This window comes from Phyllobates terribilis, unplaced genomic scaffold, assembly GCF_046119375.1.
Source record: "Phyllobates terribilis strain yellow unplaced genomic scaffold, ASM4611937v1 Scaffold_1__5_contigs__length_1240528914, whole genome shotgun sequence".
Taxonomy (NCBI): domain Eukaryota; kingdom Metazoa; phylum Chordata; class Amphibia; order Anura; family Dendrobatidae; genus Phyllobates; species Phyllobates terribilis.
Window position 1 is genome coordinate 785,913,326 of NW_027362761.1, and position 18,787 is coordinate 785,932,112.

An 18,787-nucleotide genomic window follows, 5' to 3' on the forward strand; every position below is an offset into this window, starting at 1 on the left:
CCATTGAATTTGTCAGGTTTTGGATGGTTTCTGCTTCAATTGTTTTGCATGAGGACAGAATACCCTCCCAGAGCTGTTGCTTAGATGTGAACTGCCTCGCGCCATCATAGACACTCCTTTTGATGATGCTCCAGAGGTTCTCAATGGGGTTGAGGTCAGGAGAGCATGGGTGCCACACCATAGGTTTGTCCCCTTTTATGCCCATAGCAGCCAGAGATGCAAATGTTTTATGTGCAGCATGAGACGGGGCATTATCATGCATGAAATGATCTCGATGGTCCAGATGGATGGAGTGGAGGATGGCTGGTTGATGGACACCCCATGCAAACACGGCTACGGCGCTAACAAGGAGGAGGTGGAGTAATGTTTTGGGCTGGAATCATGGGGAGAGAGATTGTCGGCCCTTTTAGGATCCCTGAAGGGGTAAAGATGAACTCCATAATGTATGTTGAGTTTCTCAAACAACACTTCCTTCCATGCTTCAAGAAGAAGAACCGTGCATTCCGCAGCAAGATCATTTTCATGCATGATAATGCCCGGTCTCATGCTGCACATAACACATCTGCATCTCTGGCTGCTATGGTCATAAAAGGGGACAAACTTATGGTGTGGCACCCATGCTCCCCTGACCTCAACCCCATTGAGAACCTCTGGAGCATCATCAAAAAGAGTGTCTATGATGGCGGGAGGCAGTTCACATCTAAGCAACAGCTCTGGGAGGGTATTCTGTCCTCATGCAAAACAATTGAAGCAGAAACCATCCAAAACCTGACAAATTCAATGGACGAGAGAGTTCAGAAGCTCCTTTCGAACAAGCGGTCCTATGTGCAAATGTAACATCACCTAGAATAAAGTTTTGAGGTGAAAACTGTTTCATTTCACTTTGTAATAACCGGCTAATGCTTATAATTTCAAAAATGACCATTTTTTTGTTCTTTATTAAAATGAAAAGGTTGAAAACTCTGCTGTGAATAATAATTTGGAACATGCATTTTGAGTGCAGTTTGATTTTTTTAATTTTTAAAAAATATACTGTTATCATAGGCAGTTTGTACAAAAACCTTTCAATTGTACTCTAATAGTTATTTGACTGGAAAATTACAATGACTGCAATTCATATAGGTAATTTGGGAAAATCTGAGAAAATATTATTTGCATAATAATTTGGAACACAGTGTAGTATTGTCATTACATCTCGCACAAGAGTAGCCTCCCTGTTCTGGACTACTCCTATGTAAAATATATTATGACAGTCCGCTCTGCTCTCACTGGAGAGCGAATACAAGTTGAGCACAACAGTCATAAGTATGATTACTGATAAATCTCTGGACAGACAGTGTGGAAGGGCAGGTGACTGTGCTGAAAAAGGAGGAGAGTTGATAGAAAGGTTTGTAATGTGACACAGCTAAACGTGTTCTGCCCCTTCCCCACAAGGACCTTATCTAAAAGGTGTTAAGCCCACGTCTCACATAGCGAGATCGCTAGCGAGATCGCTGCTGAGTCACGGTTTTGGTGACGCAACAGTGACCTCACCAGCGATGTCGCTATGTGTGACACTTTGCAGCGATCAGGCCCCTGCTGTGAGGTCGCTGATCGCTGCAGAATGTCCTGGACCATTTTTTGGTCTTTGCCCTCCCGCTGGTCAGCACACATCGCTGTGTGTGACCAGCGGGACCAGCGATCAGGCTGGTAACCATGATAAACAGCGGGTTACTAGGGGCGCACGCGCACTTAGTAACCCGCTGTTTATCATGGTTACCACTCTGCCACGTGAGCGGTAACCTCCCGCTCACCGTAGCAGAGTGGTAACCATGATAAACAGTGGGTTACTAGGTGCGCGTCTGCCCCTAGTAACCCGATGTTTATCATGGTTACCAGCCTGCTCCTGCTTCAGCAGGCTGGTAACCAGGAGCAGGACATCGTGGAAAGATTCTTTCCACGATGTCGCTGCTCCCCTGATCGCTGGTGAGCCTGCCTGTTTGACAGCTCACCAGCAATCACATAGCGACGCAGCAACGATCCCTGACAGGTCGTATCGTTGTCGGGATCGTTGTAGCGTCGCTAAGTGTGACTGGGCCTTTAGTCATTTCTGCTTTCTAATCATGCAGGAGATTAATGCAGGAGATCAGAGCTGCCTGTCATGTATCTCACACACAGCAAGGTAGCAAATCTCTTGATTGCTAACATCTCTGCAAGTCACACCAGTAATTACCACTTAAACCGTACCCCCACTTTCATGACAATACATTTGTTTTTCTGTTAGGCCATGGCCCCACTATCAGTATTTGGTCAGCATTTTTTCTCAGGATTGGAAGCCAAAACCAGGTGAGGAATAATCAGATAAAAGGTATAATACAACCCCTGGCAAAAATTATGGAATCACCGGGCTCGGAGGATGTTCATTCAGTTGCTAAAAAAAGCAGATCACAGACATGGCACAAAACTAAAGTCATTTCAAATGGCAACTTTAGGGCTTTAAGAAACACTAAAAGAAATCAAGATAAAAAATGTGGTACTCAGTAAGGGTAATTTTTTTCAGACCAAGCAGAGGGAAAAAATTATGGAATCACTTAATTCTGAGGAAAAAAATTATGGAATCATGAAAAACAAACACACAAAAGAACACTACAATACAGCACTAGTATTTTGTTGCACCACCTCTGGCTTTAATAACAGCTTGCAGTCTCTGAGGCATGGACTTAATGAGTGACAGACAGTACTCTTCATCAATCTGGCTCCAACTTTCTCTGATTGCTGTTGCCAGATCAGCTTTGGAGGTTGGAGCCTTGTCATGGACCATTTTCTTCAACTTCCACCAAAGGTTTTCAATTGGATTGAGATCCGGACTATTTGTAGGCCATGACATTGACCTTATGTGTCTTCTTTCAAGGAATGTTTTCACACTTTTTGCTCTATGGCAGGATGCATTATCATCTTGAAAAATGATGTCATCATCCCCAAACATCCTTTCAATTGATGGGATAAGAAGACTGTCCAAAATATCAATGTAAACTTGGTCATTTATTGAAGATGTAATGACAGCTTTCTCCCCAGTGACTTTACCTGACATGCAGCCCCATATCATCAATGACTGTGGAAATTTGCATGTTCTCTTCATGCAGTCATCTTTATAAATCTCATTGGAACGGCACCAAACAAAAGTTCCAGCATCATCACCTTGCCCAATGCAGATTCGCGATTCATCACTGAATATGTGTTATGCACACGCCCGGACTGACTGGCGTGTGCTTGTTTAGTGATCCCACTGTGCTATGAACCGGACAGTGCCTGAAGGGGCGTAACTAAGTATCAACCCGATCCGACCCAGGTCGCACGACGGCTACGACGCCGTGCACCAGGGAGGAACCGAGCAGAGGGACCAGGTGCGACTCCAGGTCAGACCCCGGACACGGCTGTTGACCCACACCGAGGAATACAGGAACAGGCAGGTTAGAGCACAGGCTGGGTAGGGTCCAGTACAGACTGGGAGACGGGTTCAGAGCCACAGATGCGGTAATCAAGCAGAGTAAAGCGAAACCGCAGGTGTGGTGGACAAGGCTGAGCAGAGCGAAACCGCTGGTGCGGTGGACAGGGCTGAGCAGAGCGAAACCGCTGGTGCGGTGGACACGGCTGAGCAGAACGAAACCGCAGGTCCGGTGGACAGGGCTGAGCAGAGCGAAACCGCAGGTGCGGTGGACAGGGCTGAGCAGAGCGAAACCGCAGGTGCAGTGGACAGGGCTGAGCAGAGCGAAACTGCAGGTGCGGTGGACAGGGCTGAGCAGAGCGAAACCGCAGGTGCGGTGGACAGGGCTGAGCAGAGCGAAACCGCAGGTGCGGTGGACAGGGCTGAGCAGAGCGAAACCGCAGGTGCGGTGGACAGGGCTGAGCAGAGCGAAACCGCAGGTGCGGTGGACAGGGCTGAGCAGAGCGAAACCGCAGGTGCGGTGGACAGGGCTGAGCAGAGCGAAACCGCAGGTACGGTGGACAAAGCTGAGCAGAGCGAAACCGCAGATGCAGTGGACAAAGCTGAGCGGGCAGGAACCACCAGAGCGGTAAATAAGGCAGAGCAGAGATAAACCGCCAGGGCGGTGAGCAAAGACAGAGCAGAGGGGACAGGGCTCTGTTCACACGGAACAGACTGGAAGGGAAAGACAGAACCAGATACACACAAGGTACTTGCAAAGAAGTAGCGAGTGGACTCCAAACTCACAAACGGAAGTACAGCGACAGCGAGTAGGAGTTAGGTGCAGGTTCAGACTCTGCAGAAAAAGGAAAGGTACAGACATAAAGAAAAACAGGTAACATGCTAAGAGAGTGTTCAGACAGGAACTGAGTGTTAAGACAGGAACTGACACTGCAGCGAGATACAGGAGTGAGTCTGGGTATGCGGTCCCCAGAAAGGCAGACAAACAGGCTAGAAGACACAGACAACAGGTCTGGGTATGCAGCCCACAGAAGGCAGGACGAACAGGCTAGGAGCGTGTTCAGACAGGCCTGGGAATACAGCCTCCAGGAAGGCAGACAGGCAAGAAAAACAGAACAGGACCTGGCACATGAGCGGCAAGAAGCCCTCTGAGGATAATAGTTGCTCAGGCACCAGCTTCAAGGTGGAGCTGGTTTAAATATCCAGTGACAGAGAGCAATAGGCTGAGGGCGCATTAGGGGTGTGCCCACAGCAGCTACAAAAACCAGGAAGTAACCGGGCCGCTGCCCTAAGCAGTCAGAACAGAGACGAATAGAAACCAGGCTAGCAGACTGGACTGAAGATCAAGTTTGCGATCTTGCATAGTGAGAGATGGTGCACCATGCAAGCCCGCCACCAGGTATGTTACAGAACTCCCCCTTACGCTCCCTCTTCTTCAAGCCTGCAAGAGTGTTCCACAGAGAATTGGGAGGCCAATCCTTCTCTTCAAGAGGATTACCCCTTCTGTCCACTAGAGGAAACAAAACTGGTCTCATCATTTTGGTAACTAGGATGCTTCCTCCCATCAAGCCTTCCTCAGCAACGGATGAAGTGGATGAAGTACCAGGTACAGGGTGTAAGAAAGTCTCTGTCCATTTGTTATCAGGTAGCACCCCGGAGGATTCAGGAGGCAACTGGAGGTCCTCCGCCTGGTTGGAGGGGTGCAGAGACTTGGGGGTATCCACCGCCTCGATGGACGCAAGGCCAGATTTATTAGAGATGGAGGGTCCATGCTTTGGGACCATCCTCAAACTGGTTTCAGAAATGACATGTCTGTGAGGCGGGACGGTACCTGAAGCCAGATCATTGGTACAATCGTCGAGACTGTGTGGGGACATTGCCTCCGCTTCTCTTCCTTCGGAGACTTCAGCGCACAGCGAGTCAGCGACTAGCAGATCTAATGAAGAAGAAGAAGACATTGCTGACTGTCCTGAAGATATGTGGACTGGACACCCCTTGTACCTTAACAGTCCCCCAAGATACACCATGCAAGGTCTCCAGACCTGAGTGGGCACTAGATCTCTCGGCTCTGGACGACTTGTGGGTAAACCAGTCAGCACCTGAAAGGAAAGCTTCTTCAAGTGTAATGCTCCTATCTGGAGCTTAATTTGTACAGACATCTTTTGACTGTTTCTGAGTAGGGCTCGTCCTTCTGCTGACAATGCCCAAACCGGCTTCTGGATTTTTCGGACGGGAATCAGACACTGACTCTTCAAGGCTTTAAGCCCGAAACTTCCGATTAATCCGAGGCTTTTACTTGCCATGGAGACAGTCATGGTCATCTGTGGAGAGGAAACACTAATGCCCAGGACAGCCTCTCCTACAGGCCTAATGTCTTGAGATTCTCCAACCTTCACTGGACAAAGACCGTCAAGGGGTCCCAAACAACCGCAGCGGGACTGTAATCCGATTTCGTGACTGAGTTCCGGCCTCTGCTTTGCCTGCCGAACATGGTCAACCTTCATGGATTCCGTGCGGGTAGCTGTTTCTACAGGCTGGGGAACAGGAGGTCTTTGGGAGGACAGAACCTGGCGTGATGGCTTGCCTCTACGCCTAGCACGTCTGGATTGCCTCTTGAGGTTGGGAAGAGAAGTATTCTGTGGTGCGTAGTCATCCTGTGAGGATTCTGGGTGGGCAGCAGTCTCTTCAGGCTGGAGAACTGGTGAGTTACCCACACACATTACCCATCGGGGCTGCTCCGGGATATTGAGAAGGAAAGCTTTAGCAGAGGCTTCAGGATTGGGGTCATCGAAGACCATTAGAAAGGCCACCAGGAAGGCCTGCAGGTCAAGGACGATAGGATCCCATGCTTCCCATAGGGGGGTGATCCATTTTAAGGCATCACCCGCTAGGTAGGATATCATAAATGCCACTTTAGCCCAATCGGTAGGAAAATAGAGAGGGTAGAACTTGAAATGCAGCATGCATTGCTCCACAAATGCACGGCTTTGTTTAGGATCCCCATAGTACCATGTCGGATCCGCAGGAACAAGTGCTGATAGATCCATTTGGGCTGGTGCATAAATCGCCTGGGCCATAGCTAGAGAAATTTTTTATTTTTTTTTAAATTAATTAATTAATTTATTTTTTTATTTTTAATGCACGTATTCGCTGGACACAGATTCAAAATGTCTCTGAGAGCGAAGGGCCCTGGGGCTCAACTGGAACCATGGCCTGAGCAAACTGTTATGCACACGCCCGAACTGACTGGCGTGTGCGTGATTAGTGATCCCACTGTGCCATGAACCGGAGAGTGCCTGGAGGGGCGTAACTAAGTATCAACCCGATCCGACCCAGGTCGCACGACGGCTACGACGCCGTGCACCAGGGAGGAACCGAGCAGAGGGACCAGGTGCGACTCCAGGTCAGACCCCGGACACGGCTGTTGACCCACACCGGGGAATACAAGAACAGGCAGGTTAGAGCACCGGCTGGGTAGGGTCCAGTACAGACTGGGAGACGGGTTCAGAGCCGCAGATGAGGTAATCAAGCAGAGTAAAGCGAAACCGCAGGTGTGGTGGACACGGCTGAGCAGAGCGAAACCGCAGGTGCGGTGGACACGGCTGAGCAGAGCGAAACCGCAGGTGCGGTGGACAGGGCTGAGCAGAGCGAAACCGCAGATGCGGTGGACAAGGCTGAGCAGAGCGAAACCGCAGGTGCGGTGGACAGGGCTGAGCAGAGCGAAACCGCAGGTGCGGTGGACAGGGCTGAGCAGAGCGAAATTGCAGGTGCGGTGGACAGGGCTGAGCAGAGCGAAACCGCAAGTGCGGTAGACAGGGCTGAGCAGAGCGAAATTGCAGGTGCGGTGGACAGGGCTGAGCAGAGCGAAACCGCAGATGCGGTGGACAAAGCTGAGCAGAGCGAAACCGCAGATGCGGTGGACAAGGCTAAGCAGAGCAAAACCGCAGATGCGGTGGACAAGGCTGAGCAGAGCGAAACCGCAGATGGGGTAGACAAGGCTGAGCGGGCAGGAACCGCCAGACTGGTAAGTAAGGCAGAGCAGAGATAAACCGCCGTGGCGGTAAGCAAGGCAGAGCAAGGGGAAAACCGCCATAGCGGTGAGCAAAGACAGAGCAGAGGGGACAGGGCTCTGTTCACACGGAACAGACTGGAAGGGAAAGGCAGAACCAGATACACACAAGGTACTTGCAAAGAAGTAGCGAGTGGACTCCAAACTCACAAACGGAAGTACAGCGACAGCGAGTAGGAGTTAGGTGCAGGTTCAGACTCTGCAGAAAAAGGAAAGGTACAGACATAAAGAAAAACAGGTAACAGGCTAGGAGAGTGTTCAGACAGGAACTGAGTGTTAAGACAGGAACTGACACTGCAGTGAGATACAGGAGTGAGTCTGAGTATGCGGTCCCCAGAAAGGCGGACAAACAGGCTAGAAGACACAGACAACAGGTCTGGGTATGCGGCCCCCAGAAGGCAGGACAAACAGGCTAGGAGCGTGTTCAGACAGGCCTGGGAATACAGCCTCCAGGAAGGCAGACAGGCAAGAAAAACAGAACAGGACCTGGCACATGAGCGGCAAGAAGCCCTCTGAGGATAATAATTGCTCAGGCACCAGCTTCAAGGTGGAGCTGGTTTAAGTATCCAGTAACAGACAGCAATAGGCTGAGGACGCATTCGGGGTGTGCCCACAGCAGCTACAAAAACCAGGAAGTAACCGGGCCACCGCCCTAAGCAGTCAGAACAGAGACAAACAGACAGCATGAATAGAAGCCAGGCTAGCAGACTGGACTGAAGATCAAGTTTGCGATCTTGCATAGTGAGAGATGGTGCACCATGCAAGCCCGCCACCAGGTATGTTACAATATGACTTTCATCCAGTCATCCACAGTCCACGAATGCTTTTCCTTAGCCCATTGTAACCTTGTTTTTTTCTGTTTAGGTGTTAATGATGGCTTATATTTAGCTTTTCTGTATGGAAATCCCATTTCCTTTAGGCAGTTTCTTACAGTTCAGTCACAGACATTGACTCCAGTTTCCTCCCATTCGTTCCTCATTTGTTCCTGTTTTGGAGACATATTGCTTTAACTTTCCGGTCTTGACGCTTCGATGCCTTCCTTGGTCTACCAGTATGTTTGCCTTTAACAACCTTCCCATGTTGTTTGTATTTGGTCCAGATTTTAGACACAGCTGACTGTGAACAACCAACATCTTTTGCAACATTGCGTGATGATTTACCTTCTTTTAAGAGATTGATAATCCTCTCCTTTGTTTCAATTAACATCTCTCGTGTTGGAGCCATGACTCATGTCAGTTCACTTGGTGCAATAGCTCTCCAAGGTGTGATCACTCCTTTTTAGATGCAGACTAACGAGCAGATCTAATTTGATGCAGGTGTTAGTTTTGGAAATGAAAATTTACAGGGTGATTCCATAATTTTTTCCCTCTGCTTGGTCTGAAAAAAATTACCCTTACTGAGTACCACATTTTTAATCTTGATTTCTAGTGTTTCTTAAAGCCCTAAAGTTGCCATTTGAAATGACTTTAGTTTTGTGCCATGTCTGTGATCTGCTTTTTATCAACAACATTAAACAACTGAATGAACATCCTTCGAGCCTGGTGATTCCATGATTTTTGTCAGGGGTTGTATAAACAAGTGCACCAATTCTGCATTTATCATCCACTCCTGGTTTTGACTCCCACTCCTGAGAAAAAATACTGACCAAAACTGATAGAGGTTTTTGCTGCAAATCTGCAACATGTATCATCAAAGGTCTGTGCTGCGGGCTGCTCTAAATTAGGAAACGTCCTGTTCTTTGATCGTATATACCATCTTCAGTGCAAAGTCCTGCACTATAATCTTTTTTCTTATGACAGTGGAGGTATGCTTTAAAGCATACCTGTAGTACCTTAATTTGTCTTATATCTGAACTTTTAGTCTGTGTCCATCACCTTAAGTGTCCATTGCTTAAGTGTGAGAAATATGAATTAATTGTGAATAATATGATGCATGCAGACTGTACCTTACCTGCCAACACCGCACTCTAATCAGCATCTCTGTTTATCCATTATTCTTACAGGTCCGTGACCCAATCTTCCCATCCTGATTTCCATGCAGCCTTCTCTATACCTCTCTGCTCCTATTTACTAATGGTACGTGACCCAACCTTCCCATCCTGATTTACATGCAGCCTTCTGTATACCTCTCTGCTCCTATTTACTAATGGTACATGACCCAACCTTCCCATCCTGATTTCCATGCAGCCTTCTCTATACCTCTCTGCTCCTATTTACTAATGGTATGTGACCCTGTGACACCCCAGGGGTCTGGTTGCCACAGTGATAGAGATATTATGTCTGAGAGCAGGTGGGAGGTCTCTTGGTCAGGGATCCTATGCATGCCACACCTCCTGCCCAGTCCTGGGAGGGGAAGAACTTCCCCTATATAAACCTAGGGCTGAGGCAGGGTTAGTGAGTAGAGAAGAAGTAGAGAAGAGAAGCAGCATAGGAAGAAACAACAGGAGCTCTGTGGGAGCAGTGCTACAAGGAGTCAGGGGCTGGCAGCTGCAGAGCTCGCCCTGACTGAGAAGTTATCACCGGACCCGGAGTCCGAGGCTGTGGGGACTAACTCCTACCCAGCAGCAGAAACCGACCGGCAGGGGATTGCAGGTCCTCTGGCCCAGAAACCCGAAGGCACGGTCACACGCGTGGGACCAGCACCACCGTCGTGGAGCGAAAGCTACTAGAAGGCCCCGAGTCACCGGCCATACGGGTGAGCACCACACGGTACACTCAGGGACGTGGGCTACTTATACCCGCCTCTAGCAAGGTAGCCAGAAGAGTATCGTTAGTTTGGGAGGCCTACAACTCCGCCTGGCCAGGGGAGATCCTATCTGCTCAAGGACTGACCAGGCCCCAATCGCTAGCCAGTACTCCGGGAGGGTCTATCTTTGTCACCAGTAAAGACCCTGAACTACACCGTACCGTCTCCGAGTGGTTCCTGCTACCCCCATCATTCACGTCGGCTGCCCTGAGGCCATACCCCTCCCATTGGGGGTTATACTATCACGCTGCACAATCCTACCACCGGCCTCAGCGGTCTGCCCTGCAGCAGCAGCTCCTCAGCTGTACTCAACGGGTGGCGTAGTCGTCCAACATCTACCGCTAATACAGCGCCACTTAGTCTGACTCCCTGGGCACGGACCGGATCACCGCCACGAGACTACAACCCTCAAGAGATCCGGCTCCGGGTAAGCTCCCGCGTGCGCAACGCAGCGCGACACAGGCCCAGGGGCGCGTCAACTTTTGGCGTAGTCGGCAGGATCTCGTGCCCGCAACCACCGGGTACTGCGTGCCTGAAAAAGACTGTTCAAACTTACCTGTGGTGAAGATTCCCGCCATCCGGCGCCATCTTCCGCTTCCTTCCCGCCATCGTTGGAGTTTTCCCGCCATCCGGAGCCATCTTCAGCCTTCTTCCCGCCACACGTGGAGTTTTCCCGCCATTGGACGCCATCTTGAGGACGCCGCGCGGGAAGAAGAGGGGCGTGGACTCCGAAAGCGCGCGAGAACTGAAGCCCCGCCTCACGTCCGGACGTTGCGTAAGGTCCTGGAAGGAGCCCAGCAGACGCCGACGTCACAGGAGCGCGACGGAAGGTCCTCAACCCTGACGATCCACTGCAGAGCCGCGGCCTACGGAAGAGGATCATCGCAAGGTAGGCCACGGTCCACTAGGGGGGAGAAGGATGTCGGATACGGAGGAGAGCTTCACCGCTTCAACCCCCGCCAGCGCCACCACTGTTGCGGTCATGCCTTTCACCATGCCCTATATCCCGGGGGCAGCCTGGCTACCCCAGTACTCAGGGGAGTCACATACTCTGCATGACTTTAGAGAAAAGCTGGATAGCCTCTTCCAGGTGTACCCCCTCACAGAGGAGCAAAAAGTGAGCATCCTGGTGGCCCAATTAACCGGGGCAGCCCAAAGGGAGGTAAAGTCCTGGCCACCTGGGGGGAGGACTGTCGCAGGGATACTAACCCGGCTGAGGGACACCTTTGATACCCGCACCTCAGCCGAGATCAAGCTTAGATTCTACGGGTGCAAACAGCGGGCACATGAGAGTATAAGGGACTATGCCCTGAACCTACAAGAGGCCCTGAGAGCCATTAAGCAGACCGACCCTGACGGCGTGGGAGACGAGGACAGGCTGTTGACTGAACAATTTATAGAGGGTTTATATTGCAATGCCCACCGAACCCAGTTGCGGGCAATGGCCTTACAGGACCCTCATCTGGGATTTGCACAGTTCAAGGACAGAGCCATCCGGGTGCTTCGAGAACCGGCACCAGGTGGCGTTGTGACCCACAGACGCCCCACTACCACTTACCACCAGGAGGCGGCGCCCTTGTCAGCAGGGCCTGTGGGAGCTGATGCGCAGGCTTTGAACAATGACCCGGCTCCAGACCTGCACCATCAGGTCCAAGAGCTAGCTAAAAGCGTTGCTGCGCTAACCCGAACTGTGCAGTCTTTACAGGTTTCCACTCCAGGGAAGATCCAGCTGGCATCCGGACCGGAGGACATCCCGTGGCGTCGACCAAGGAGGACCCCACCGGCCAGAGGAAGACCCAGCGACCGATACAACGAGGACGGACGACCCATCTGCCGCCGCTGCAATCAACCGTGACATATGGCAAGGTACTGTCCTTTAAACTGGCACAACCTGGGGTAGAGGGCCAACCCCCAGGAAAAAGATCACCAGGCCCATCGAACTGGCGCGACAAATATGTGGGAGGACGTCCAGTCTTACCCGTGGTACTGGATGGCATTCCTATGAGTGCCCTACTGGACACCGGGTCACAGGTCACCACCATCCCGTACGTGCTCTTCAAGCAGTACTGGAATGACTCGGATATCACCCGCTACCCTGACGACGACTTGAGTATCATCGCCAGCAATGGTCAGCCCGTGCCACAGATTGGATTTAAAGAGGTGACCATTAAAATCGGTAGAGTCGAACTGGCAGCACAGGGACTGATCATTGTAGACATTGACAAACACGAGAGTCACCCAAAGATAACTCTAGGAACTAATGTAATTGAAAATTGTCTTGCAGAGGTGATTTTCCTTTTACAGCAGGTTGCCAAGAACGCCAGCTCCGGCCAGCAGCGAGTGCTCCAGAAAGAGATCCGGGCACTGATGCGACGGCAACAGCTAGAACTCTCCGGTGGTGAGATTGGTAGCGTGCGAATGTGTGACCCTTTCCCTATTGCCATGCCCCCGAAAAGTGAAATGATGATTTGGTGCCGGGCAGCTATTGGTCTGAGAGGTAGAGATTACCAGGCAATGGTAGAACCAGTTTACTCAGACAGTAGGCCCACCATTTTGACAGCACGGGGGGTGGTCAATGTACGCCATGGGAGGGTGCCCGTTCGCATAATAAATATCGGGAAGAGGGAAGTGTACCTGCCCCGGTATGCCACGCTAGCCAAATTGTATACCATCAATCAAGATTCCATACAGTCCGTAGAACCCTTGCCTCCATCTTCCCCAGAGGAAGATAACGGCTCTCAGAAAACAATGGAGGACTGGTGTCAGCAACTACATTTGGGTACTGACTCCACTCCCTCACACCAGAAACAGGGAGTCTATCGGGTGGTTCAAGAGTACGAGAGAGTGTTTAGTAAACACCCGTTAGACTTCGGGCGAGTCAAGGGGGTAGAACACCACATCCCCACGGGAGACCATCCTCCCATAAAAGAGAGGTATCGACCCGTACCCCCTGCACACTACCAACACGCCAAGGGGATGCTTAGAGACATGAAGGAGGCTGGGGTGATCAGGGATAGCTGTAGCCCCTGGGCAGCTCCACTAGTCTTAGTCAAAAAGAAAGACAACACCATGAGGATGTGTGTAGATTACCGGAAAATCAACCGTATCACACACAAGGATGCGTACCCCTTACCAAGGATAGAGGAGTCTTTGGCTGCTTTAAGATCTGCTAACTTCTTCTCTACCTTAGATCTCACTAGTGGGTACTGGCAGGTTCCTGTAGCAGAGGCGGACCGGGAGAAGACCGCATTCACCACCCCGATGGGACTTAGCGAGTTTACCTGCATGCCGTTCGGACTCTGCAACGCACCAGGAACCTTCCAACGATTAATGGAGTGCTGTCTGGGCCACAGAAACTTCGAGACGGTCTTGTTGTACCTGGACGATGTCATTGTATATTCCAAGACGTATGAGGACCACCTGAAACACCTGGCGGAAGTGTTCGAAGCTCTGGCAAGCTACGGCCTAAAGGTGAAACCCTCCAAGTGTCACCTCCTGAAACCAAAGGTGCAGTACCTGGGACACGTGGTGAGCGCTGATGGAGTGGCTCCCGACCCTGATAAGATCACCGCAATTAAGGAATGGCCAAGTCCCTCCAGTGTAAAGGAAGTGCGGCAGTTCCTCGGGTTGGTAGGCTATTACCGCAGATTCATCCCCGGTTTCACCAAAAAGGCAGCTCCTATGCAGGACCTCCTGATAGGCCAGTCCCGGAAGGCCAAGAACCAGAAGCCACCCTTCAGATGGGAGAAGTTAGAAGAAGAGTCCTTCCGCCAGCTGAAGATGGCCCTCACGGGGGATGAAATCCTGGCGTACCCTGATTACAGCCAGCCCTTTATCCTCTACACCGACGCAAGTAACATCGGGCTAGGAGCCGTGCTGTCCCAGATCCAGCAGGGGAAAGAACGAGTAATCGCTTACGCCAGACGAAAACTGCGACCCACCGAGAGAAACCCTGAGAATTACAGCTCATTTAAGCTAGAGTTCCTGGCAGTGGTGTGGGCAGTCACCGAACGCTTTAAGCACTACCTCGCTTCTTCCCGGTTCACCGTGTACACGGATAACAACCCGTTGACACACCTGGACACGGCAAGACTCGGTGCCCTAGAGCAGAGATGGATGGCCCGTCTGTCCAACTACGAATTCACAATCAAATACCGGGCAGGACACTCCAATACCAACGCGGACGCCCTGTCCAGGATGCCAAACCTACCGGACGTAGGAGAAGATCCAGAGGGACTGGAAGAAGTTGAACTCCCCGCGTTCCACCGTCATGGGACTATCCAGTATTCCCATCGGGTAAGGAGTAAGCAAGCCGCTACGTTTAACCCCTTGCCTCACTACAACTGGGAGGAAACGCAAGACAGTGACCCTGCCGTCCGACTGGTGAAGGAGATGCTGACTCGGCCAGAGGCTCGCCTTGACCCAGACGCTCCGGAGGAAGCCAAGCAACTGTGGGCTGAGAAAAGTCGACTGTTCCTTTACAAGGGGAAGTTGTGCCGCAGAATGGTTAACTCCCGGACGCATGAACTAATCTGGCAAGTAGTGGTGCCACGGAGAGACGCAGCCATGGTGATGGAGGCATACCACGACGGGGCTGGACACTTCGGATGGAAGAAGCTGGAGTTCCTGCTGCGCGGGCGGTTCCACTGGGTAGGCATGAGGGGAACCATCGAGAGGTGGTGCAGAGACTGTGGCCCGTGCAACCTAAGAAGGAAGGACCGTGCCAGTCAGAAGACTCCCCTGCAGTCCATCGTCACCCGGCAGCCGTTGGAACTGGTAGCCTTGGATCATGTAAAACTGACCCCAAGCAGAAGTGGCTACGTTTACGCACTAACCATCGTGGATCACTACTCCCGGTTCTTGGTTGTCGTCCCCGTCAAGGACTTAACAGCTCGAACAGCAGCTAGAGCCTTCCAGCAGCACTTCTGCCGTCCACACGGGTACCCGGACCAAGTGCTGATGGACCAGGGACCTGCCTTTGAAGCGGAGGTCTTCCAGGAATTCTGCAATCTGTATGGCTGCCGGAAGATAAGGACGACACCCTATCATCCGCAAACTAATGGACTTTGTGAGAAAATGAACCAGGTGGTAATTGATCTTCTGAAAACGTTGCCCCTGGAAGAACGCAGTCTGTGGCCTGAGAAGCTGCCCGATCTGGTGGACCTATACAACCACATCCCGGTAGGTTCCACCAACTGTACCCCGGCTTACCTGATGAGGGCAAGGCCTGGTAAGCTACCTGTTGACCTGGAGATGGGAGTCCTGACACCCGAGGACACTTCACCAGAAGCAGACTGGGACACAGAGAGGCAGCAGCAGTACCGGAAAGTACAGGAGAGCGTGGAGCGAAGTCTCTGTCAAGCTAGGGAAAGACAAGAGAAAACTTACAACCAGTATGCTCCCGCTGTTCCCCTGGTACCCGGAGAGCAGGTCTTGAAGAGGAAAAGGCGGCTCCACAAGTTGGACGACCAGTGGGAGAAGGACCCGTACATCGTACTGCCCTCAAGCCACGACAACCCAAAGGTCTGTACCATCAGTAAAGACGGAGGGGAAACCACAACCATTGTATCCCGGGATCACCTGAAGAAGTGTCCCGAACAGCTACGGAACCCTGAAGAGGAACAAGAAGACCCACGACCCGTAGAGGAAAGGGAATACATGGTTAGTACTGTGCTCGGAGACTTCCCTCGGTCTTGGACTCAAGTCAATGGCGCAGTTGTGGTACCCGTACTCACCTTCCTCCAACCAGCATCCCAAGCACCTACGGAGCAACAGGTAGAGCTGGAAGAACAGCCGGTCCAGGAGGCAGAAGACTCCACACAAGCAGAACAGGAGGATCAACCCTCTGCTTATAGTGAGCCTGCCGTACCCCTAGTGAGCCAAAGAGCCGGTAGACAGCTGCCCAGTTTACCCTTGACAGCTCCTACACCCTGTAGTTCAGGGCTAGACAGTCAGCTCCGTAGGTCCACTAGGGCCACTAGAGGCCAGTTACCCGCACGTTGGAGGATTTGAAATGTATAAATTGTTTTATTTGTGGTTACCTGTTTTTCTTGTTGCTTGTAAATAATTATGTGTTTCTGGTTATTTTTAGGAGTCCTTGGTGGATTTACCGGGAATCCTTGTACAATTAGTTGGAGCGTAACCCAGGATGGACTAAAAGACTGATAAGGACTCGGGGCAGGACAGACCCCTACCTGGTTACGTCTCCCTGTTTTGGTGAAATGGACACCTTTGTTTTCTTCAAAATTGCACCCGGTTGCGGACACGCCGTAACCATCTTTATGTGTTTTTCTTATTGTATTATTATTGTTTATACCTTGTTATGTTTTTCTAAAAATATGTTTAGTCCCGGAGTACTAAATTTCACTAGGGGGGAATGTGACACCCCAGGGGTCTGGTTGCCACAGTGATAGAGATATTACGTCTGAGAGCAGGTGGGAGGTCTCTTGGTCAGGGATCCTATGCATGCCACACCTCCTGCCCAGTCCTGGGAGGGGAAGAACTTCCCCTATATAAACCTAGGGCTGAGGCAGGGTTAGTGAGTAGAGAAGAAGTAGAGAAGAGAAGCAGCATAGGAAGAAACAACAGGAGCTCTGTGGGAGCAGTGCTACAAGGAGTCAGGGGCTGGCAGCTGCAGAGCTCGCCCTGACTGAGAAGTTATCACCGGACCCGGAGTCCGAGGCTGTGGGGACTAACTCCTACCCAGCAGCAGAAACCGACCGGCAGGGGATTGCAGGTCCTCTGGCCCAGAAACCCGAAGGCACGGTCACACGCGTGGGACCAGCACCGCCGTCGTGGAGCGAAAGCTACTAGAAGGCCCCGAGTCACCGGCCATACGGGTGAGCACCACACGGTACACTCAGGGACGTGGGCTACTTATACCCGCCTCTAGCAAGGTAGCCAGAAGAGTATCGTTAGTTTGGGAGGCCTACAACTCCGCCTGGCCAGGGGAGATCCTATCTGCTCAAGGACTGACCAGGCCCCAATCGCTAGCCAGTACTCCGGGAGGGTCTATCTTTGTCACCAGTAAAGACCCTGAACTACACCGTACCGTCTCCGAGTGGTTCCTGCTACCCCCATCATTCACGTCGGCTGCCCTGAGGCCATACCCCTCCCGTTGGGGGTTATACTATCACGCTGCACAATCCTACCACCGGCCTCAGCGGTCTGCCCTGCAGCAGCAGCTCCTCAGCTGTACTCAACGGGTGGCGTAGTCGTCCAACATCTACCGCTAATACAGCGCCACTTAGTCTGACTCCCTGGGCACGGACCGGATCACCGCCACGAGACTACAACCCTCAAGAGATCCGGCTCCGGGTAAGCTCCCGCGTGCGCAACGCAGCGCGACACAGGCCCAGGGGTGCGTCAACCCAACCTTCCCATCCTGATTTCCATGCAGCCTTCTCTATACCTCTCTGCTCCTATTTACTAATGGTACGTGACCCAACCTTCCATCCTGATTTCCATGCAGCCTTCTCTATACCTCTCTGCTCCTATTTACTAATGGTACGTGACCCAACCTTCCCATCCTGATTTCCATACAGTCTTCTCTATACCTCTCTGCTCCTATTTACTAATGGTACGTGACCCAACCTTCCCATCCTGATTTCCATGCAGCCTTCTCTATACCTCTCTGCTCCTATTTACTAATGGTACGTGACCCAACTTTCCCATCCTGATTTCCATGCAGCCTTCTCTATACCTCTCTGCTCCTATTTACTAATGGTATGTTCTTCAAGTTACACCAGCTACCCCCCACTTTCATTTATGACCTTGTTTCCTTAACCTTTGAGTATTCAGCATCTGGTTCAGCCTTAATCAGCTGATCAAGATGAGCACAGACCACTCCCCCTGGTTCACAGCTGAATGCATTCTGTTACAAATATTTTGTGGGCCAGGAGTCTGTTAGACTTTAGTCTGTGTCCATCACCTTAAGTGTCCATTGCTTAAGTGTGAGAAATATGAATTAATTCTGAATTGAACCTGAAGTGAACTGAAAGTAACTGGATACTAAGTCACTGTAAACAATGTTTGTGTTTGTTTTCACTCTCACCCCCTTAATCCTTCACCTTTTCCAACCACCCCTAATCCCTACACCTAGTAATGAACTCTTCATCTCTCCCTCCATTCTCCCTACCCATCTCACCTCCTCCTCAGAGCTATTCCTCAACATACAATCCTTTGCCTCCAAACACAGGCAGCCACCTCATGCCCTCTCCTGCTCCCACCTACTAACGCTTTCTCTGCTCCTCCTCACTGCCGGCGACATCTCTCCACATCCCGGCCCTCCTCACCACATCCCCACAGTCACTTCCACCTCCTACCCACGATCTATCCCAAACTCTTGTAACCCTTCTAACCTTATACCCATCTGCCCAGCCCCCGCTTCCCCAGTCCCCCTAACAGGAGCTCTATTTAACGCTCGCTCCGTCTGCAACAAACTTTCCTACATTCACGACCTCTTCATCACTAACAAGCTTTCCTTCCTCGGCATCACTGAAACCTGGCTCACCCCCTCCGACACAGCCTCTCCTGCTGCACTTTCCTAC

At 51.3% G+C, this 18,787-nt stretch overlaps 1 long non-coding RNA gene across 1 annotated transcript in view; it reads left to right on the forward strand.

Annotated features, from left to right (window-relative positions):
• LOC141151026 (uncharacterized) overlaps positions 1–17,124 on the forward strand; it is a 120,500-nt gene extending 103,376 nt beyond the window's left edge. The window contains exons 2-3 of the long non-coding RNA XR_012246971.1: positions 9,496–9,568; positions 16,330–17,124. This is a non-coding gene — a long non-coding RNA (uncharacterized lncRNA). The remainder of the gene's footprint in view (positions 1–9,495; positions 9,569–16,329) is intronic.
• Positions 17,125–18,787: the final 1,663 nt, after the last annotated feature.